The sequence below is a fragment of the Bubalus kerabau genome, chromosome 8 (assembly GCF_029407905.1).
Source record: "Bubalus kerabau isolate K-KA32 ecotype Philippines breed swamp buffalo chromosome 8, PCC_UOA_SB_1v2, whole genome shotgun sequence".
NCBI lineage: Eukaryota > Metazoa > Chordata > Mammalia > Artiodactyla > Bovidae > Bubalus > Bubalus kerabau.
In genome coordinates this window covers 28,912,885-28,937,517 of record NC_073631.1, presented here as the reverse complement: position 1 = coordinate 28,937,517, position 24,633 = coordinate 28,912,885, and the positions used below count along the sequence as shown (strand labels likewise).

The 24,633-nt window shown below is 38.7% G+C and overlaps 1 long non-coding RNA gene across 15 annotated transcripts in view; it reads left to right on the top strand.

Moving 5' to 3' along the window:
* The window catches only part of LOC129658989 (uncharacterized), a 353,230-nt gene that overhangs the window by 292,699 nt on the left and 35,898 nt on the right, over positions 1–24,633 (top strand). For 11 of the 15 annotated variants that reach the window (XR_008717698.1, XR_008717693.1, XR_008717697.1 and 8 more), the window contains one exon: positions 5,920–7,979. The exons of the other annotated variants lie outside the window; for them this stretch is intronic. This is a non-coding gene — a long non-coding RNA (uncharacterized LOC129658989). Of the gene's footprint in view, positions 1–5,919; positions 7,980–24,633 lie in introns of those variants that run through there. 15 annotated transcript variants of the gene reach the window in all.

Genomic DNA, 24,633 nt, shown 5'->3' with positions numbered 1-24,633 from the left:
CTCAGTGGTAAAGAATCCTGCCAATGCAGAGAGAAGCAGGATCAATCCTTGAGTCAGGAAGATCCCCTGGAGTAGGAAATGGCAACCCACTCCAGTATTCTTGTCTGGGAAATTCCATGGACAGAAGAGCCTGGCAGGCTATTGTCTATAGGATCACAAAGATTAGGACATGATTGAATGACTAAGCACACATGTACATGTGTCACATTTTGTGGGAGGCTTTTCATGTCCTGTGCATTGTCTCATTTAATGCTTACAACTCTGAAATGATCATTCATTCAACAAATAGTAAGTGTCTATTATATGTCGGTATTTTACAAAATGCTGGACATATTAGGTTGGTACAAAAGTAATTGAGGTTTCTTACTATGAATTTTAAATCATTATAACTAGGTTCAAGCACATCTTTATTACTCAAAATATAAACCATTACAATCAGCACATTTTTGCCAACGAGAAATAAATTGGTTTATTCCCGTAGCATAAAAATCCATGCTTCGGGATTCAGTGAACTCTTGGAAAGCATTTTCTGCCTCCTCCTGGTTGTGGAAGCATTTTCCCTGCAAAAAGTTGTCAAGATACTTGAAGAAGTGGTAGTCTTGGCAAGAGGTCAGGTGAAGATGGCAGATGGGCAAAACTCGGTCACGCGATTCGTTGAGCTTTTGAAGTGCTGCTTGTATGGTGTGCGCCGGGCGTTGTCCTGAAGAACTGGGGCCTTTCTGTTGACCAGTTGGCTGCAGGTGTTGGAGCTGTCAGTGCATCTCATTGATTTACTGAGCAGACCTCTCAAGTGTAATGGTTTCACCATGATTCAGAAAGCTGTAGTGGACCAGACAGGCAGCAGATCGCCAAACAGTGATCATAACCTTTTTTTGGTGCAAGTTTGGCTTTGGGAAGTGCTTTGGAGCTGCTTCTTGGTGCAGCCACTAAGCTGGTCATTGCCAGTTGTCTTATAAAATCCACTTTTCACTGCACATCACAATCTGATCGAGAAATGATTTCTTGTTATGTGTAGAATAAGAGAAGATGACCCTTCAAGGCGATGATTTTTTTTGATTTTCAGTCAACTCATGAGGTGCCCACTTAGCGAGCTTTCTCACCTTTCTAATTTGATTCAAATGCTGAATGACCATAGAATGGTTGACGTTGAGTTCTTTGGCAACTTCTCATGTAGATGTTAGGGGATCAGCTTCAGTGATTGCTCTCAACTGGTCAATGTCAACTTCCAATAGCTGGCCCATCTTCAAAATTCTCATCTCCTTTGCAAAACTTCTTAAACCACCACTGCACTTCCTGGGTTAAATGTGTTGCTGATGTTGCAAAGTTGTCTCCACTGCTTTAGGACCCATTTTGAACTTAAAAAAATTTCTTGAATTTACTTCTTGTCTAACATCATTTCCATAATCTAAAATAAATATAAAATAAATAGCAAGTAATAAGTCATTAACAAAAAACATAAAGTGACAAATGAACATTAAAATGATATATAACATAACCACATTTATTTAAGAATATATCCCAATATCAAATGATAAATTTCAATAATGCAAAATCACAATTACTTTTGCACCAACCTCATACAATGCTGAACACCATACAGCCCTGCAATCATGCTTCGAAGAAGTTTGTGGACTGTGGATCAGATGCACAGTAATTGCATCACTGGGGAAGAGCAGATGGGTGAGAGAGAAGTGCAGAACATAGGAGTCTGCTCTTTCTGACATCTCCATTCCTCAGGCCCAGGTACATCCTCTGCTTGCAGGAGAGACTGAGCAATTCTTGCAGCTATAAAGTGTTTGCTGGGACTCATTAGACCTCACAAATAGAGATGGAGAAGCCTAGTTAAGTTCCTGAGACTCTAGAGATGGTTACCTGAGTTCAAAGTCTGGCTTCCACACTGGGTAGTAGCCTTAGACGAGTGACTCAGCTTCTCCTGGCCCGTTTCTTCTAGTGAAAAATGGGATAAATAGTAGCTCCTACTTTTGAAGTTGTGATAATTAGATTATGATTCATTTCAGATATGTAATACAGGATGTTAACTTTAGCTTTTACTACTGCCAGCTTTCCTGGGGATATTGTGGTTGGAATCTGAAAGTTTTTCCTTTTCCTTTTCCTGATACTAGCCCATGTCATTGTTGACTTCAGTATACTTTACTGCCAGTTGCATTCCTACTAAAGGTAGAACCAGAGCAAAAGCAATTGTTTGGGGAACTGTATATTATGTGTGTGTGTGTGTGTGTGTGTGTATGTGTGTGTATATATATATATAGATATATCATACATAATGTGATGTCAAACAGTTGAGACTATAAACACTCTATTCCACATAAAAGCTTCAAGTTTCACCAATATTAAGACATAAATAATTGTAAGGTCTAAATTACCTCTGATAATTTCATCTACTCCAGGCATTGATTTTTTTAGATGATTTACAGTGTTGTGCCAATCTCTGCTGTATAACAAAGTGACTCAGTTATACACATATATACATGCTTTCTTATATGCTTTATCATTATGTTTTTATCACAGGATATTGAATACAGTTCCCTGTGCTATACATTAAAGTGAAAATGAAAGTCACTCAGTCACGTCTGACTCATTGTGATCCCATGGTATACAGTCCGTGGAATTCTCCAGGCCAGAATACTGGAGTGGGTAGCCTTTCCCTTCTCCAGGGATCTTCCTAACCCAGGGCTCGAACCCAGGTCTCCCACATTGCAGGTGGATTCTTTACCAGCTGAGTCACAAGGGAAGCCCAAGAATACTGGAGTGGGTAGCCTATCCCTTCTCCGGTGGATCTTCCCGACCCAGGAATTGAACCGGGGTCTCCTGCATTGCAGGCAGATTCTTTACCAACTGAGCTATCAGGGAAGCTGTGCAATATATTAAGACCTTGGTATTTATCCATCCTATATATATTAGTTTGCACCTGCTAATTCCAAATTCCCACTCCTCCCTCCCCATCCCCTGTTGGCAACTACAAATCTGTTCTCTATGTCTATGACTCTGTTTCTATCTTGCAGATAAGTTCATTTGTACCATATTTTAGATTCCACATATAAATGATATCATATGGTATTTGTCTTTCTGACTTACTTCACTTGGTATGATAATCTCTAGTTGCATCCATGTTGCTGCGAATGGCAATATTTTGTTCTTTTTATGACTGAGTAATATCCATCATATATATGTACCATGTCTTCTTCATCTGCTCCTCTATTAGTGGACTCTTCAGTTGTTTCCATGTTTTGGCTATTGAAAATGTGCTGCTATGAACATAGGGGTGCATGTATCTTTTTGAATTATAGTTTTGTCCAGGTATATTCCCAAGAGTAGGATTGCTGGATCATATGTAGTTCTATTTTTAGTGTTCTAGGGAACTTCCATAATATTTTCCATAGGGACGGTGCCAACTTATTTTGCTTATAATATTGTGTTGGTTTCTGCCAGTCATCAACATAAATCAGCCGTATGTATACACATGTCCCCTCCTTCCTGAATCTGCCTCCCACTTCCCACCCTGTCCCAACCCTCTAGGTTGTCACAGAGCACAGGTTGCATCATACAGCGAATTCCCACTGGCTATCTATTTTACATATGGTAATGTGTATGTTTCAGCACTACTCTCGATTCATCCCACCCTCTCCTTCCGCTACTGTGTCCACATGTATGTCCTGTATGTCTATTTCTCCATTGCTGCCCTGCAAATAGGTTCATTAGCACCATCTTCCAGAGAAGGCAATGGCACCCCACTCCAGTGTTCTTGCCTGGAGAAGGGACAGCAGAGCCTGGTGGGCTGCGGTCTATGGGGTCGCACAGAGTCGGACACGACTGAAGCGACTTAGCAGCAGCAGTACCATCTTCATTAGTTCCATATATATGCGTTAATATGACATTTTTCTCTTTCTGACTTACTTCATTGTGTATAATAGGCTGTAGATTCATCCATCTCATCAGAACTGATTCAAATGCATTCCTGCTGGGAGCCGGCATATTGCATATTGAGTGAGGATCTGTAATAGCTCAACTGAAATTCTATCACTGCCGGGAGCCAGCGTGAACACTCCGCCCATGACAAAGGTCATGAGGAAGGAGGCTCGGCATACGCAAAGGCGGGATCGAGCCTCAGGAGTCCCCCTGGAAATTCTCGAGCATCTACCCCCAAAACCAGAGTCTGCCTACTTTCTGCTTTGTGCTTTCACCTACACCTCTGACTTTACGGGGGGCTGTCCCCCACTACCTCTCTCTGAAAAAAGAGTTAGCTCACAGCTCCAGTTAATAATTCCTGGATGTGACAGTGTTTCAACCTACAAACTCCTTTGGAAATCCTCTAGCCTGCCTGAATGGGTTTTTCCGGCCACATGTGATTGTTCAGAGCCTCCCAACTGTGAGAGGCAGGAGATGTTCTAAACTGCCTAAACACAGATTCCTTTGAGTAGTTAAAAGATTGATTAGAAAATGTATTGGTGAAGGGTTTTTCACTTGTTGGGCCAATGTTTGCTGCTAAGTCTCCATACTCCTTACCTACTGTGTCCTTGGCAGTGTATTGATTGATATAATGGGTGTATAGAAATGTAAAATGCCGCTTTGTCCAATGCTTTTTGGAAGGCTGGCGCCTGACTTTGGAATAATCACCTTTAGAGAAAGATAAGTTTCTTAAAATGTTAACAGGCCTCCTGGCCAGAAGATGATGTCTATCACCTGAACTTTTGCATATGATAAGTTTGCAGGAAGAAAGCCTGGCTTGCTGCATGACTCTACCCCTTCCCCCATTATCCTCTATGCATACCTTAAGGTATAAAAACTACTTTGGAAAATAAAGTGCGGGCCTTGTTCACTGAAACTTGGTCTCCCCATGTCACTCTCTCTCCCAAATTCCAGCTGAGTGTCCATCTGGAGCGTGGATGTCCTCTGCGACCATTTATTTGCCTGGGCTTCTAAGACCCACTCGAGAAGGTGTCTAAGGTGGGGCACCTTCCGCTATTCGAGAGGGCGCCTGCGGCCTCCGTGGTCAGAGCTAACCTGGTGTCACGGGTTATATTGATTTTCCGCGTAAACCAAGCCACTCAGCTTCTTTTCTCCACTGAATTTTCCTACTGAGCTATCCTTATTTCAGCTGCTTTTCTCCACTGAATTTCCTCACTGAGCTATCCTTATTTCAGCTTCTTTTCTCCACTGAATTTTCCTACTGAGCTATCCTTATTCTATTACGCTTTATATCTTTGATAAATATTTATAAATAAATAAGTCGCCGACGCCGTCCCCGCTTCGAATACCCTGGATCAGCTGGGGCTGGACCCCAGCACATTCCTTTTTATGGCTGAGTAATATTGCATTGTATATATGTACCACAACTTTTTTTAATCTATTCATCTGTTGATGGACATCTAGGTTGCTTCCATGTCCTAGCTCTTGTAAACAGTGCTGCAATGAATATTGGGGTACATTCCACATCAATTATTAATGATTTAGATACTTGAATATACTACAAATTTGTGAAATAGAGATTATGCCAGTAGGGAGAAATGCTGTTTGTGAAATTAGAAATTAGGGTGAGAATTCTGTAAAATAAAAATATTCTGAATTTCAGTGCCACACGGCTGTGAGATGAAATGGGAGCTGCTTCTCTAGGAGCCAATAACTGCCTTTTCTTTTGAAAGAAAAGTGCATTGATTAAAGTATTCTCTCTTCATCTGTAAAAAGGAGTATGTCCCAAGAGTCCTCTTAGTATTCTCCATTTCAGAATTGTATGATTTTAGTATTCTAACTTGGGTATTTCTTTAAATGATGAGGATATAATTTTTTTAAAAAACTGTTGAATACATTAAAATTCACCTGCAGGTAGAAAGTTGAAGCTCTCATGTTCCATCAGTACTTTTGAAACATAACTGCACTAGCTGCTTACTGTCTTTCTTTCAGGGACCAGTAATCTTCCATAAACATCAACATCAGTCTCTGTGAAAGATGAAGCGTTGACAAGGATACAGACCACACCTCCACACTAGACTACCAGCAGAAGCTTCCAATTCACCCTTTTACACCTGTGCTCTGAAGGGAAGCACTTGTAAGCTGCTATAGCCTTCAATTTAGATAAGCACTCAGATGACAACAGCTTGATGATGATAAAGATAATGACTTTCTATGATCTGTAATCTTTCACCTGGCAGAATTTCAAAGAAGTTTTTCATCAGAAAAAATAATCCATGCAGAAATTTAGTTAATGAGAGGTTCTTTTTTTTTTTTTTTCCGGTCACAAACAGATGTTGAATTTTATCAAAAGCTTTTTCTGCATCTATTGAGATGATCAACATGGTTTTTATTCTTAAGTTTGTCAATGTGCTGTATCATATTGATTGATTTGTGGATATTAAATCTTTGCATCCCTGGGATAAATCCCCCTTGATTATGGTGTATGATCCTTTTAATATATTGCTAGATTCAATTTGATGAATTTTGAATCTATGTTCATCAGTGATATTGGCTTGTAATATTCTTTTCTTTTTTTTTTTTGGTAATATCTTTGTTTGCATTTGGTGTCAGGGAAATGATACTGTCATAGAATGAGTTCAGAAATGCTCCTTTCTTTGTAATTTTTTGGATTCATTTAGGAAGGCTTGGTGTTAACCCTTCTCTAAGTATTTGGTATTAATATAATCCACCTCTGAAGTCATCTTGTCCTGGACTTATGTTTGTTGAGATTTTTTAAATTACTGGTTCAATTTCAGTACTGGTAATTGGTCTGTTTACATTGTATTTTTCTTCCTGGCACAGTCTTGGGAGATTGTACATTTCTAAGAATTTAGAAGTCCATTTCCTCTAGGTTGTCCATTTTATTAGCATATAGTTGTTTGTAGTGTTTTCTTATGATCTTTTGTATTTCTGTGGCGTCAGTTGCAACTTCTCCTTTTCATTTCTGATTTTATTGATTTGGGCCCTCTCCCTTTTGGTTAAAGGTTATCCATTGTGTTCATCTTTTCAAAGAAAACGTTTTTAATTTCGTTGATCTTTTCTCTTTGTTTTATTTTGCTTTCTGTCTCTATTTCATGTATTTCTGTTCTGATCTTTATCATTTCTTTCCTTCTGCTAACTTTGGGTTTTGTTTTTTCTTCTTTCTCTAGATCCTTCAATTGTAAGGTTAGTTTGCTTGTTTGAGATGTTTCTTATTTTCAGTAGTTCCTTCTTTATGTCTTTAGTTATAGTTTCTGTTTTGTTTTTTTTTTTTAATTGTTGTTTGTTCTGAAAATAGTTTTGATTTTGGAGTGCTTGTGAGAGGAAGTGCATTCAGGGTCTCTCAATTCTGCTATCTTGGTCGATCTCCCCCATAACTTTATATATTGAGATCATCATTTTAAATGGATCTGGCACACAGTAGCCATTTCATAAATATTAATTCCCTTTCCTACACCAATACAGTTTGAACTTGACACAATGAAATGAAGACACAGCAGGCATTTGGAGTGATTCTCTTCTTCCTTGTCCCCATGGGGTCCTGGAGCTCACTTACGAGAGCTGGTTTTGCCCATCCATCTCTTCCCAATTCTGTGCTTACTGATGTGACATTGGTGACTTAAAATAAGCATAGTGGTAATATTCATACCATAAAAACTGACTAATTTTACAAATCAGCACTGTCTTGTTTGAGAGATGACGGTTAAACTTTTATCAGTACTTCCCTACTAATGTCTATCAGTTTCTTCAAGACTATATCTTGTTATTTATTATTCAAGGCCACATTAAGTGTCTCATTTTGACTACCCATGGACAGAGGGTAGAATTCTTGCTTGGAGAATCCCATGGACAGAGGAGCCTGGTGGGCTACAGTGGGGTCACAAAGGTCCATGGGGGTCACAAAGAGTTAGACATGACTGAGTGACTAACACTTTGACTTTTCACTTCTTTGTCATGACCAATAACTTTAACCAAGTTCAACTGAAAACAGAGAGCTTCATCCGAATAAATGTTATATTCTTAACAAGTTAATTTCTCTGTGGCTTTTTTTGGGGGAGTGGTAAAAAACGCATAACATGAAATTGACTGTCTTCACCGTGTTTAAGTGTTCTCTTTAGTAGTATTAAGTGTGGCTTGTTTTTTGTCTTCTCTAGCAAGGTTTATGAGGTAGAAGATGGGTGTGATTATAAAGTCTAAATGGTTTTAATGGTGAGAAGGCAGTTAAATTCTATTATGGGCATGCTTAGTTCTTACAATTAGTTTTTTATTGATTTATTTCTGACTGGCTCCATGGTGATTATTTTCAATGATGTGCTGGTAGAACTGTTCCTTCATATAGAGAGATTCTGAGCAGTTAAACACCTAGTCTACTACAATGTGCTTTATATATCAAGTAATGATAAATGATGGCATTAAAAATATTTAACAAGATAGTTGGTATTTTAGTTAAGAATGTCCAAAATAGTACAGTATAAAGTTAGCATGAAATTTCTATAATTGTAATGAGAGAGAAAGAGGAGAGTTAGTTAATCACTTGGGATTCCATCTGGTTAGAATTTTAGTTATATAATTATAAAACTAATTTCTTGGATTTAAAACAGAGACCATACTTTTTGACAGTTTCTGGTGTTATTTAATCATCAACGCATGTCCACTCATATTGTTCAAATGAGACAGGGGATTTCAAATATTTTTAACTCCACTTAAAGTGGATAAATTGTGATAAAAACAGTTGAGGTGAATAGTTTCTGGGCTCATTTGCAATGAGGTCTAGAGTCTGAGTCCTGAGCAGGCATTTCCTCAGAAGGTGATTGTGGTATATGATGCATCACAGAATGTGGCACAGAGATTTGGACTGTGAGTCATTCCTCCTTACCATTTTTACACCATTCACTAGCTATGTGACCTTGGCCACATCATTGAAAACTTCCTAAGCCTTAATTTCCTATCTATAAAACACAGAGAATAATACCTATTGGACAGAAATGTTTTAAAAATTAAGTTAAATAATGTATATGAATATCCCTGTACACTGTAATGTCATCTTCACAAGTATAAAGTATGAATGCTTCTACTCAGTTTTTAATTACAGGTTATCTTCTTCATGTACAGCCAACCATTTACACACATCTAATGTCTGCATACTACTTTTTAATACTTTTTTTGGCACCGACCACCTGAAAGATACTGTATGGGGCCTTTGGGATACCAAGATCTATTTAAAATGACCCCTGCCCTCAAGCAGCTAAACCCAAAGCTATTTGTTATTTAACCTGAGTATCTTATCATCAGTTATTTCATATTACAAAGCCTTACCTAAAAAGATATAGAAACACCAAGTATCTGCTCATGATTTTTATATTATGCAGTCCTTCAACAAAGTGTATAGCAAACAGCCCCAGCTTGGAGGACAGCCTTTACTGGAAGAGTATTTCTGGAGAAGGGTACTTTGCAACATTGAGTTTCAGTTCAGTTCAGTTGCTCAGTCGTGTCTGACTCTTTGTGACCCCATGAACCACAGCACGCCAGGCCTCTGTGTCCATCACCAACTCCTAGAGTTTACCCAAACTCATGTCCATTGAGTCAGTGACACCATCCAACCATCTCATACTCTGTCGTCCCCTTCTCCTCCTGCCCTCAATCTTTCCCAGCATCAGGGTCTTTTCAAATGAGTCAGCTCTTTGCATCAGATAGCCAAAGTATTCAACTTCACTCAGCTTCAACATCACTCCTTCCAATGAATACCTAGGACTGATCCCCTTTAGGATGGACTGGTTGGATCTCTTTTCAGTCCAAGGGACTCTCAAGAGTCTTCTCCAACACCACAGGTCAAAAGCATCAATTCTTTGGCACTCAGCTTTCTTTATAGTCCAAATCTCACATCCATACATGACTACTGGAAAAACCATAGCCTTGACTAGACGGACCTTTGTTAACAAAGTAATGTCTCTGCTTTTTAATATGCTGTCTAGGTTGGTCATAACTTTGCTTCCAAGGAGTAAGCATCTTTTAATTTCATGGCTGCAGTCACCATCTGCAGTGATTTTGGAGCCCAGAAAAATAAAGTCTGATGCTGTTTCCACTGTTTCCCCATCTATTTCCCATGAAGTGATGGGACCAGGTGCCATGATCTTTGTTTTCTGAATGTTGAGCTTTAAGCCAACTTTTTCACTTTCCTCTTTCACTTTCATCAAGAGGCTCTTTAGTTCTTCTTCACTTTCTGCTTAAGGATGGTGTCATCTGCATATCTGAGGTTATTGATATTTCTCCCGGCAATCTTGTTTCCACATTGAGTTTGGGTAGCAATATTTTTATTTCTGATCGTACATTTTCTATATAATGCGGTTGGAATTTAGCTCAGCAGAATACACATTCATTTCTTTTTAAAATATAGTCTTATCTACTTTTATGAGTACAAATACAGTCCCTGAAGTGGATACTGCTACACTGTAATATGCCATCAGGGCTCTTCTACAGGTTTGAAGGACTTCTATCTCTAGCTACTTGGAGTATCTCAGAGTGCCACAAAGTGGGTGGCTTAAAAGAATAGAAATTTGTTTTCTCACAGTTTTACAGACTTGAAGCTCAAAATCAAGATGTTGGGACAACCATGTTCCTTCCAGAGCCTCCGCAGAAAAATACTTCCTTGATTCTTCTGGTTGCAGTTCACTGCAGACATTTGATTTCTGTCTCTGTCCTCATGTGATAGTCTCCCTTTTGTGTTTCTAGGTTCATGTCCAAATTTTCCTCCTCTTTTAAAGACACCAGTCATGTTGGATTAAGCCCCACTGAGATTCAGTGTGGCTTTCTTGGTGGCTCAGACAGTAAAGAAACTGCCTGCAATGCAGGAGACCCAAGTTCGATCCCTGGGTTGGGAAGATCCCCTGGAGGAGGGCATGGTAAGCCTCTCCAGTGTTCTTGCTTGGAGAACTCTGTGGACAGAGGAGCCTGGTGGGCTGCAGTCCTTAGGGTCACAAAAGGTTGGACAAGACTGAGCAACTAACACTTTTCACTTTCAAATTCAACTTGCTCCCATTTTAATTTGCTTACATTTACAAAGACTATTTCTAAATAAGATTGCAGTCACAGATACCAAGTATTAGGACTTGAATGTGTCTTTGGGGAAAATAATTCAGTTCATAGCATCCTTATTATTTATATTTTTTATTAATAAGACATTATTATGGCACTTTAATAAACACTGAAACATGGTTCAGGAAAATTCAGTTTTATGTTACCATAATCCTACTGAATAAATGGGCAAGGGAGCAGGAAGTATACTTACTTGTGACTTATGAAGCAGCTCAGAAAGTAATAATCTTAATTAAACTCATTAATTTGTAGAGTACAAGCAGAATATGTTTTCTCTGTTCTGAGGACCAAGAACGTATCTTGAGCTCTCTGCAATACTGCATACCTTCAAGAGTATTAATGCACTGATATCTTAAGAATATTTGGGGACAACAAAAGGAAAAAATAAACGGAGTTAAATTTAAAAGCATCTGCACAGCAAAGGAAACCATTAGCACAATGAAAAGGCAACCTAGAAAATCAGGTTAATCCAAAGCATTCAAGAAATGCATACAACTCAGTAGCAAAGAAAAAAACAATTAAAAAATGAGCAAAGGACCTAAATAGACATTTTTTCCAAAGAATATATTCAGATGCTCAAGGCTTGGAACATTATTAACCATCGAGAAATGCAGGTTGGAAGTGCAATATAAGTTTAGCTATTATTAAAAATGGAATGAGATTCATGACATTGTACAGGAGACAGGGATCAAGACCATTCCCATGGAAAAGAAATGCAAAAAAGCAAAATGGCTGTCTGGGGAGGCCTTACAAATAGCTGTGAAAAGAAGAGAAGAGAAAAGCAAAGGAGAAAAGGAAAGATATAAACATCTGAATGCAGAGTTCCAAAGAATAGCAAGAAGAGATAAGAAAGCCTTCTTCAGCGATCAATGCAAAGAAATAGAGGGAAACAACAGAATGGGAAAGACTAGAGATCTCGTCAAGAAAATCAGAGATACCAAGGGAACATTTCATGCAAAGATGGGCCCGATAAAGGACAGAAATGGTATGGACCTAACAGAAGCAGAAGATATTAAGAAGAGATGGCAAGAATACACAGAAGAACTGTACAAAAAAGATCTTCATAACCCAGATAATCACAATGGTATGATCACTCATCTAGAGCCAGACATCCTGGAATGTGAAGTCAAGTGGGCCTTAGAAAGCATCACTACGAACAAAGCTAGTGGAGGTGATGGAATTCCAGTTGAGCTATTTCAAATCCTAAAAGATGATTCTGTGAAAGTGCTGCCCTCAAGATGCCAGCAAATTTGGAAAACTCAGCAGTGGCCACAGGACTGGAAAAGGTCAGTTTTCATTCCAATCCCAAAGAAAGGCAATGCCAAAGAATGCTCAAACTACCACACAATTGCATTCATCTCACACACTAGTAAAGTAATGCTCAAAATCCTCCAAGCCAGGCTTCAGCAATATGTACACCATGAACTTCCTGATGTTCAAGCTGGTTTTAGAAAAGGCAGAGGAGCCAGAGATCAAATTGCCAACATCCACTGGATCATGGAAAAAGCAAGAGAGTTCCAGAAAAACATCTATTTCTGCTTTATTGACTATGCCAAAGCCTTTGGCTGTGTGGATCACAATAAACTGTGGAAAATTCTGAAAGAGATGGGAATACCAGACTACCTGATCTGCCTCTTGAGAAATTTGTATGCAGGTAAGGAAGCAACAGTTAGAACTGGACATGGAACAACAGACTGGTTCCAAATAGGAGAAGGATTTCGTCAAGGCTGTATATTATCACCCTGTTTATTTAACTTCTATGCAGAGTACATCATGAGAAATGCTGCACTGGAAGAAACACAAGCTGGAATCAAGATTGCCGGGAGAAATATCAATAACCTCAGATATGCAGATGACACCACCCTTATGGCAGAAAGTGAGGAGGAACTCAAAAGCCTCTTGATGAAAGTGAAAGTGGAGAGTGAAAAAGTTGGCTTAAAGCTCAACATTCAGAAAACGAAGATCATGGCATCCGGTCCCACTACTTCATGGGAAATAGATGTGGAAACAGTGGAAACAGTGTCAGACTTTATTTTTCTGGGCTTCAAAATCACTGCAGATGGTGACTGCAGCCATGAAATTAAAAGACGCTTGCTCCTTGGAAGGAAAGTTATGACCAACCTAGATAGCATATTGAAAAGCAGAGACATTACTTTGCCAACAAAGGTCCGTCTAGTCAAGGCTATGGTTTTTCCTGTGGTCATGTATGGATGTGAGAGTTGGACTGTGAAGAAGGCTGAGCGCCGAAGAATTGATGCTTTTGACCTGTGGTGTTGGAGAAGACTCTTGAGAGTCCCTTGGACTGCAAGGAGATCCAACCAGTCCATTCTGAAGGAGATGAGCCCTGGGATTTCTTTGGAAGGACTGATGCTAAAGCTGAAACTCCAGTACTTTGGCCACCTCATGCGAAGAGTTGACTCGTTGGAAAAGACTCTGATGCTGGGAGGGATTGGGGGCAGGAGGAGAAGGGGACACCAGAGGATGAGATGGCTGGATGGCATCACTGACTCTATGGACATGAGTCTGAGTGAACTCCGGGAGTTGGTGATGGACAGGGAGGCCTGGCGTGCTGCGATTCATGGGGTCGTAGAGAGTCAGACACAACTGACTGACTGAACTGAACTGAACTGAATAATAGGGATGTGGGAAAAAAAGGGAACCCTGTACACTATAGCAAACAATATGAACGTTTCTGAAGAAGTGAAAAACAGAACCACCATCTGATCCAGCAGTTGCATTTCTGGATATATATAACCCCCCACCAAGTGAAATTATTGTCTTCAAGATATATCTGTACTCCCATGTTTATAGCATTATTTTAATAACCCAGGAATAGAAACAACATGTCTTTTCATGAATGAATGGATCAATAATATGTGGTATATATACACAATGGAATGTTAATCAGCCTTGAAGAAGGAAATCCTATCATCTGCAACAATGATGAACCTGGAGGGCCTCATGCTAAGTGAAATACCAATAAAACAGATAGAAAATGACAAAAACCACATGATAGCACTTATATGTAGAATTCTAAAAGAAAAAGAAGTCAAGCTCATAGAAACACAGAGTAGAAAAGTGGTTGCCAGAGAATCAGGAAGATAGGAAGAGATTGGTAAAAGTGTATAAACTTTCAGTTATAAGATTAAAAAGGGTTGAGTATCTAATGTATAAAGAAAGAAAATAAAAAGTGAAGTCGTTCAGTTGTGTCCGACTCTTTGCAACCCCATGGACTGTAGCCTACCAGGCTCCTCTGTCCATGGGATTTTCCAACCAAGAATACTGAAGTGGATTACCATTTCCTTCTCCAGGAGGTCTTCCCAACCCAGGGATTGAACCTGGGTCTCCCACATTGTAGGCAGACACTTTACCGTCTGAGCCACCAGGGAAGTGTTGATTATAGTTGATGATAATGTATAACTGAAATTTGCTGAGAGAGTTGAGGTCACTTCCCAGGTGGCACTAGTGGTAATGAACCCGCCTGCCAATGCAGGAGACTTAAGAGATGCGAGTTCAGTCCCTGGGCTGGGAAGATCCCCTGGAGAAGGCAATGGTAACCCGCTGCAGTATTCTTGCCTGGGTATCCCATGGACAGCTGGCAGGCTACAGCCCACAGGATCGCATAGTCACGTAGAGTCAGACACTACTGAAGTGTCTTAGTACATGAGAGAGGTGAACTTAAATAGTGTTCTTACCAAAAAAAAAAAAAAAAAAAAAAAAAAAGAGAGGGATGTAAATGACCTTATTGTGACTAAATGTTACAAGGCACATTCTGGAACTATTTCATAGTGTGGTTCTTTAAACTATGGCATACAAAAATAAGTGTCAACACCAGCAGGCTACTGTCATAAGCAGCATTTGGTGTCTTGGAAGATGAATTAGAAGCTGTCACAGAACCTGCCATAGCAGCAGCTTCCCCTTCTAGGGTTATAGGAGCCCCTCAGATAGTCAGTCACTGTGACTCTGGGAGCTCTATCTGATGACAGCTGAGAGCAAAGGCCGTGACATCTAGCTTCCAGTGCTGCAGTATGATCTTGCTTCTCTTTTTGCTTTTTCTCCACAAAAAATTGACAGTGAAGACCTTTATTGGGGGGTGGGGAGTGACATGAATCACTGCAAATAGAAATCATTTTAGTTAATAGACAAAAGAAGCTGGTCTGGAAACCCAAGGGATAATATTGTGTGTAAAGTAAATTTGAACATTCATGAAAAATAAAACGGTGGTTTTTTATGTTCTGTTTTGTGTTTTGTTTATTGGGGCATATGATAGTGTCTCCTGTATTTGGCGAAAATAAAATTATTTTGTAAACCTGAATAAGGGCATAAAGCAAGAACTTCTAAATCTAGAGTCTGCTAAGGTAGATTTAATGAAAAGTCCTGAACCTTAAAATAGGGAGCTAAGTAGAAATGATTGTTATGTGATTATTTAATCCCATCATACAGTGATCGTTAATAATGACAGAAAAGGCAAGACCTTGATTTTTATTATGCCAGAGGTTGTTTGTAAAACTTCAAAAATCATCTCATGTCAAGAGAATATGTATATTCTAGTCTAGGAGTTGATGCTGTGAATTAACAACTTTGGATTCTAATTTAGTGTGAATTTTTTTTTACTCAAGAAAAGAGACATTTTTCAACAGAAAAAAAAAATTGGCTCATGGTACACGAATACATAATTTGAACTAGATTTTAATACCTCAAGTTTAAATGAATGAAAAGCATATGAATTACATCGTTTTAAAATATTCAAGTCAAAAGCATAAGGAGAATATGTGCTTGACAAAATCACACACACACACACACACACACACAGACTTAGCTATTCCACATGGGTTTCATTCTTTTATTTGTAGCTTGTTTCCTGTCCTTTATGTATTGTAAAAATTGTCTTTATTTCAGAAACAGTACAAATAACATTGCAGGATATTTAAATAAACTCAAATGTCTTCTTGCATTCCATTTTTTTCAATGCTATGCTAAAACTAAAATGAATGGAAATAACCTATTCCAAATATAAGGAGGTTTGGAATGTTTTAATTGATACTGTATTCCTGTTAATAAGTCTACTCTTTTTCATCTTCTTCAGAGTCCACTTGTCTTGTTTTTGTTGTTGTCCAGTCATTAAGTCGGGTCTGACTCTTTCAAGACTCCATGGACTGTAACATAGATGAATTCATGGTCCTTATTTGATAGTTCCACTCCAGCTTCAGATTTTTTTTCAAGTTATATCTGTGATTGGAACTATTTTGTTCTTAATGTCTTTTTTTTTCTTCCAGTTTTAAAAGCATTCTCCATTCTAATACTCAAATATGTCGTAAAATATTACTTCTTCCAATAAAGCTTTTTAAAGCTATTTGGGGAAAGATGATATTTTTGTAGGTAAAATAAAAAATCATTCAATTATACAAGAGTTTGGTTTGCCATAGGGAAACTCCTGGTTCGTTTCCTTGAGACAAAATTCTTTCATCCTTAATCTCAGATCAGATCAGTCGCTCAGTCGTGTCCGACTCTGCGACCCCATGAATTGCAGCACGCCAGGCCTCCCTGTCCATCACCAACTCCCGGAGTTCACCCAAACTCATGTCCATTGAGTCAGTTATGCCATCCAGCCATCTCATCCTCTCTAGTCCCCTTCTCCTCCTGCCCCCAATCCCTCCCAGCATCAGAGTCTTTTCCAATGAGTCAACTCTTCGCATGAGGTGGCCAAAGTACTGGAGTTTCAGCTTTAGCATCATTCCTTCCAAAGAAATCCCAGGGCTCATCTCCTTCAGAATGGACTGGTTGGATCTCCTTGCAGTCCAAGGGACTCTCAAGAGTCTTCTCCAACACCACAGTTCAAAAGCATCAATTCTTTGGCGCTCAGCCTTCTTCACAGTCCAACTCTCACATCCATACATGACCACAAGAAAAACCATAGCCTTGACTAGACGTCCCAAAGAATGAACTCCTAGCCCTTGACAATGGCAGGTGTGGGTGGAGGGCAGAATTGTGCCCAAGCCACATTAGATATGTAGCTGTGGAACCTAAATGTGAGAACAGTGTCATATCAGTATCTTTGAAATGCTTGATTAGGAAGGAGCAGAGGCTCCTTTTCTGAAAGTGGTTAAGGGTATTTAATCATGTTTGTTATTAAGGCCAAAGGTACACAGAAATTTCTAACATAGCCATTGTAAGTCAATGTGCAATAGTTGCACCACATTCTCTCTAAAACTCACAAACTCAGAAGCAAATGAGAAAAATAGACAAATGATGTATATATCCATTTGATGTGAATATTACATCCTAACGGAAGGCAAGTGTATTCCTATGATCAAGTGGTAGAGAAGTCTGCAAAGCCATTGTGTATGCTTAGTCACTAAGCCGTGTCTGACTCTTTGTGACCCCATGGACTATAGCCCTCCAAGCTCCTCTGTCCATGAGATTCTCCAGGCAAGAATACTGTAGTGGGTTGCCATTTCCTACTCCAGGGGATCTTCCCCACCCAGGGATCAAACCTGCATCTCCTGCATCTCTTGCATTGGTAGGCAGATTCTTTACCATTGAGCTTCCTGGGAAGCCTCATTAGGATTCATTAATTAGATATTTCAAATCTTATACTCTTGAACAACACAGGTTTGAAGTACATGGGTCTATTTACATGCAAGTGTTTATTTTTTCTTTTTTTTTAAAAGATTTTTTTTTAATTTTATTTTATTTTTAAACTTTACATAATTGTATTAGTTTTGCCAAATATCAAAATGAATCCGCCACAGGTATACATGTGTTCCCCATCCTGAACCCTCCTCCCTCCTCCCTCCCCATACCATTCCTCTGGGTCGTCCCAGTGCACCAGCCCCAAGCATCCAGTATCGTGCATTGAACCTGGACTGGCAACTTGTTTCATACATGATAATAGCAGATATTATGGTTCTACGGAAGCTCAGCTGGTTGAATATGGAGATATGCAGATGCAAAACTGCAGATACAAGGAATTTAGGGATACAGAAGGCTGACTCTCAGTTATGTTTAGACTTTGAACTGCATGCAGGGGTGGTACCTCTAATACCCAAATTGTTCAAGGGTTAGCTGTGAACATAAATGAGAAATAAACTCCTTCTTGGCAGAAAGAATCTATGGGCAATGTTTTTCTACTTCTAAAATATATATTTAAATTACTTGAATCCTTTCTACATAAAAAATACATATAAAGAATAAATATTCTCCCACAATAATTGGCTTAATTTAATTGCTCACAATATACCATTCTAATTCTTACTCTGCAGAATCCAGGGTGATATTTTTATGACTTACATAGTAATATCTGTTAGCTTTTTTCCTTAAAGAAGTCAAGAGAAAATATTTTATTCAGCTAATAAGAGTGAAGGTAGAAGTTGAAATGCAAAAGGTAATGACACTTATTAGCTAATCAAGTTTATTACTGATCATTCTTAATGTTTTTGTGATTGAAAAATATTCTGATCTTGAAACTGAATAATAGTAAATTTTTCAAGGCCAAAATTCAAGTACTGATTCTACCAACAACCTGATGAATGATCTAAGCCTAGGCACCCAGCCTAGCCATAAAAAATGTTTTCAAAGTCTTGACATTTGTGGAACAGTTTCCTGAGGTTTTAGAAAATGTAGATAAGAATAAAATTATTTACCTCATGATGTCGTTATGAGAATCAGGTAAAGAATGTTTGTGAAATAATTTTTTATCTTTAAAAATATTAATGATTGCTTTAAAAAATTCATATGAGAACATTTAAAAGATCGTATTGGTTTTATTCAGGGATTCATGAAATAGGTAGCATGCAGTCTAGCAGATACAAAGGAGCTGCAAAGAATTATACACAGCAAGAGATTTTGTCAGCCGAAGGGAGCAGGAACAAGGAAGTTGTACAAGCCAGGAAAAATCAGATTGATTATTGAAGGTAATCAATATATAATCTTTCCTTATAAGAGATGGCAGGGGTCTATCAGACAGATTACCCAAGTGATGGTGATAAGAACTGATGACTACTGGTTTTTCCAGTAGTCATTTATGGATGTGAGAGTTGGAGTATAAAGAAAACTGAGCGCTGAAGAATTGGTGCTCTTGAACAGTGGTGTTGGAGAAGACTCTTGAGAGTTCCTTGGACTGCAAGGAGATCCAACCAATCTATCCTAAAGGAAATCAGCCGTGAATATTCACTGGAAGAAGTGATGCTGAAACTGAAGCTCCAGTACTTCGGCCACCTGATGTGAAGAACTGACTCATTGGAAAAGACCTTGATTCTGGGCAAGATTGAAGGTAGGAGGAGAAGGGGATGACAGATGATGAGATGGCTGGACGGCATCACTAACTCAATGGACGTGAGCTTGAGCGAACTACAGGTGATAGTGAAGGGATAGGGAAGTGACTTAGCGTAGCATAACATAGCATAGGGAAGCCTGGCATGCTGCAGTCCATGGGGTTGCAAAAGTTAGACATGATGGAGCAACTGAACTGAACTGGTGATCAGAAGAGTCCTGATTAGTTTGAGATTCCACATCTGGGAGAGTCCAAACTGTAATTAAGTCTCAGTTTGGTGATGTAGGGCTTAGTGTAAGTGACTTCTTTAGGGGAACTAATGTTTGTTTTTAGTTGCCTAGTGACTGTTGACAAAAGAATTGTATTAATAATTATTTCAGTGTGATTAACACATTTCTGCACATACCCATATGATATTTATGCTATATTAAATGAGCTAAGAAATACTTTCTGTATCTAAATTTAGTAAGAACTATTCCAATATAACTTCTAACAAAAATAGTCATGGCTATTTATCCCATATAAAATGAGCATTAATGATCATGTAAATATTTTTCTTTTTAATTCATTATATCCTATGTAAACCAAAACCTTAAGGAATCCAAGTATTAGCTAAAACGTTAGATTTATTTCACCTTGGATAGCAACTAGGAATTTGTCTCAGGGCAATCAGAAGACAAAGTTAGTCATTCAAAGAGCACTGACAAGAAGAGAGCAGAGGAAGTGGGAGAACAGAGAAAAGTGACGGTGGGCCTCTGCAGAGTCACAGGAAGAGAGGCTCTACCTCCCACACAGTGTCTCGGGTGTTCTCAGCTCGTGAGAGAGCTTTAGAGCAATCTCCAGTATCTCAGTGTTTGGGCTGTGCTCCCTTGTTTAGGAGGGAGTCCAGACTTGCTTCTGAACCTCCTTCCCCAGAGGCAGAGGGGAAGAGGCTGACTCTGGGTCGTCACTGCTGGTCCGTGCTGCTATCATCATCTCTCTACCTGTGGTCCCCATTGCTCTCAGCTCTGGAGCTGGCCTCCTCTAAGTCAGCCTCACCTTCCCCCACACCCTGCCCAGTCTGCCACTGCTGATCCCTCAGACCCACCGGCCCCCAGGGCTTTTCTCTCTCTGTGGGGAAAGGAGAGAAACTTTATTCCTATCTCATGAACAACTTTCTCCCAAGAGAGAATCCCACAATAGGACTGGGGAACCTCAGTTGCACAGTTTGCTCCTAGCCAGGGTGAACTAGAAATCTGGGCAAGAAAGGAAGGGAGGATTATTATGGGGTGGCGGTGGTGGTAAGGGGCTTCCCAGGTGGCTCAGTGGTAAAGAATTTACTGCCAATGCAGGAGATGTAGGAGACACAGATTCCATCCCTGAGTGAGGAAATTCCCCTGGAGGAGGAAATGACAACCCACTTCACTGTTCTTGCCTGAAAAATCCTATGGACAGAGGGACCCAGTGGGCTACATTCCATGGGGTTGCAAAGAGACAGACAAGACTGAGCGACTGAGCATGCACACACCTTAACTTAGTGTGATAATCATTTTATAATATATACACATATCAAAGCATTATGTTGTACACACTAATGCAGTGTTATATGTCAATTGTATCTCAGTAAAACTTGAAAAAACAAGACAATTATTTCTACCTATAAAGGCATTTATTGTTAAACATGTTCAAAATACAATTAACAGTAAAATGAACACATTAGATATAGTTTCTATGGACCTCTCATGTTTGTTGCAGAAACACTTACTTTGGCTACATAAACTTTAAAAAAATTTTTATTGGAGTATAATTGATTTACAATGTTGCATTAATTTCAGATGTACAGCAAAGTGAATCACTTATACAGACACATATACCTACTCTTTTTAAAGTTCTTTTCCCACATACCTCATTATAGAGTATTGACTAGAGTCCCCTGTGCTATATAGTAGGTACTTATTAGTAGTCTATTTAATATATAGTAGTAGTCTGTATATGTCAATCCTCGTTTCCCAATTTATCCCTCCCTCCCTTCCCCCCTTGTAACTGTAAATTTGTTTTCTATACCTGTGACTCTATTTCTGTTTTGCAAATAAGTTCTTTGTAACAGTTAGATTCCACATGTAAGCAATACTGTATGATATATGTTTTTCTATTTGACTTCAATCAGTATGACAATGTCTAGGTTCATCCATATTGCTGCAAATGGCATTATTTCATATTTTATGGCTGAGTAATATATATACAATATACATATATACATCTTCTTTATTCATTCCTCTGTCAATGGAAATTTAGTTTGATCCACATCCTGGCTATTGTAAATAGTGCTACAATTAATTTTGGGGGTACATGTATCCTCGTGAATTGTGATTTTCTTCAGGTATATGCTCAGAAGTGGGATTGCTAGATTGTATGGTAGCTCTATTTTTGGTATTTTTAGTTTTACTGTTCTACATAGTGGCTGTGAAAGTGAAGTCACTCAGTCGTGTCCGACTCTTTGCAACCCCATGGATTGCAGCCTACCAGGCTCCTCTGCCCATGGGATTTTCCAGGCAAGAGTACTGGAGTGGGGTGCCATTGCCTTCTCCACATAGTGGCTGTAGCAGGGTACATTCCCATCAACAGCATAGGAGGATTCCCTTTTCTCTACACTCTCTCCAGCATTTATTGTTTGTAGGTTTTTGATGATGGCCATTCTAATAAGCGTGAGGTAATATCTCATTGTACTTTCGATTTGCATTTCTTTAATAACTCCTGATGTTGAACATCTTTTGATAATTTTTTTTTTTAGCCATTTGTATGTCTTCTTTGGAGAAAAGTCTATTTAGATCTTCCACCCATTTTTTGATAGGGTTTTTTTGTTATTGGTATTGAGCTGCATGAGCTGTTTGTATATTTTGAAGATTAATCCCTTGTCAGTTGCTTCATTAGCAAATATTTTCTTCCATTCGGAAGGTTGTCTTTTTGTTTCATTTATAGCTTTCCTTGCTGTGCAAAAGCTTATAAGTTTAATCAGGTCCCTTTTATTTATTTTTGTTTTTATTTTCATTAATGAATCATAGAAGATCTTGCTGTAATTTATAGGCAGAGTGTTCTATGTTTTCCTCTGTGAGTTTTATAGTATCTGGTCTTAAACTTAACTCTTTAATCCATTTTGAGTTTATTTTTGTGTATGGTATTAGGGAGTGTTCTAATTTCATTATTTTACATATAGTTGTCTGATTTTTCACAGCACCCCTTATTGAAGAGACTGTCTTATCTCCATTATATATTCCTGCCTCCTTTGTCAAGGATTAGGTAACCATAGGTACATGGATTTATTGCTGGACTTTCTATCCTGTGTCCATTCATCTATATTTTGTTTTTTTGTGACAGTACCATACTGTTTTGATTACTGTAGCTTTGTAGTATAGTCTGAAATCAGGGAGATTGATCTTCCAGCTCCATTTTTCCTTCTTAAGATCACTTTGACTATTTGGGGTCTTTTGTGTTTCAATACAATAAAACAGTATTTTTTAAGCTTCTGCACAACAAAGGAAACTATAAGCAAGGTGAAAAGACAGCCTTCAGAATGGGAGAAAATAATAGCAAATGAAGCAACTGACAAACAACTAATCTCAAAAATATACAAGCAACTCCTACAGCTCAATTCCAGAAAAATAAATGACCCAATCAAAAAATGGGCCAAAGAACTAAATAGACATTTCTCCAAAGAAGACATACAGATGGCTAACAACCACATGAAAAGATGCTCAACATCACTCATTATCAGAGAAATGCAAATCAAAACCACAATGAGGTACCATTTCATGCCAGTCAGAATGGCTGCGATCCAAAAGTCTACAAGCAATAAATGCTGGAGAGGGTGTGGAGAAAAGGGAACCCTCTTACACTGTTGGTGGGAATGCAAACTAGTACAGCCACTATGGAGAACAGTGTGGAGAATTCCTTAAAAAACTGGAAATAGAACTGCCTTATGACCCAGCAATCCCACTGCTGGGCACACATACTGAGGAAACCAGAATTGAAAGAGACACGTGTACCCCATTGTTCATCGCAGCACTGTTGATAATAGCCAGGACATGGAAGCAACCTAGATGTCCATCAGCAGATGAATGGATAAGTGAGCTGTGGGTACATATACACAATGGAGTATTACTCAGCCATTAGAAAGAATACATTTGAATCAGTTCTAGTGAGGTGGATGAAACTGGAGCCTATTATACAGAGTGAAGTAAGCCAGAAAGAAAAACACCAATACAGTATACTATCACATATATATGGAATTTAGAAAGATGGTAACAATAACCCTGTATACGAGACAGCCAAAGAGACACTGATGTATAGAACAGTCTTTGGGACTCTGCGGGAGAGGGAGAGGGTGGGATGATTTGGGAGAATGGCATTGAAATACGTATAATATCATATATGAAACGAGTCGCCAGTCCAGGTTCGATGCACCATACTGGATGCTTGGGGCTGGTGCACTGGGATGACCCAGAGGGATGGTATGGGGTGGGAGGAGGGAGGAGGGTTCAGGATGGGGAACACATGTATACCTGTGGTGGGTTCATTTCGATATTTGGCAAAACCAATACAATATTGTAAAGTTTAAAAATAAAATAAAATTAAAAAAAAAAAACAGTATTTTTTAAAGTTAAAATGAACTTTAGAGATCATCTAACCCAACTCTTTCATTGTACAGCTGGCTGATATGAGATCTTGGGAATTTAACTAGTTGAAGAGCCATAGCCTAATGCCTAACTTACAATTTGCTGTTCTTTTTACTATCCTGCATGTCTGCTAATCATAACTAGTATTTCTTGAATGCTTACTGGGTGTTAAGTACTATTCCAAGAACTTTACACTTATTCACTTATTAAATAATTATTAAGTTATTAATACTTACAGTAAACCTTTGAAGAAAGTTTTATTAAAATATCATTTTATAGCTAAGACAATTAAGACACAGAGTATTGAAGAGCCTTGCCCAAGGCCATATATCTAATAAGTTCTGCAGAGCCAGAATTCAAAACCCAATGCAGGAGGCTGCATTCTTAACAATTATGATATTCTATTTATTATTCCATTTGGTCCAGTCCTTATGACTCTATTAAAATGAATGCTTTACTGTTAAAATTTTTGAGGTCTCATAACATACCTAAGTTCATTTAACCTCAGTCCATCTCATCATTACTCCCTGTAGAAAATACTGTTTATGTTTAAAGTTCTGCTTGACTATTCTTTTTAAATTCCTTAACATTTTTTTATATTGGGGTATATTTGATTTACAATGTTGTGTCAGTTTTAGGTATATAGCAAAGTGATTCAATTATTGCTTG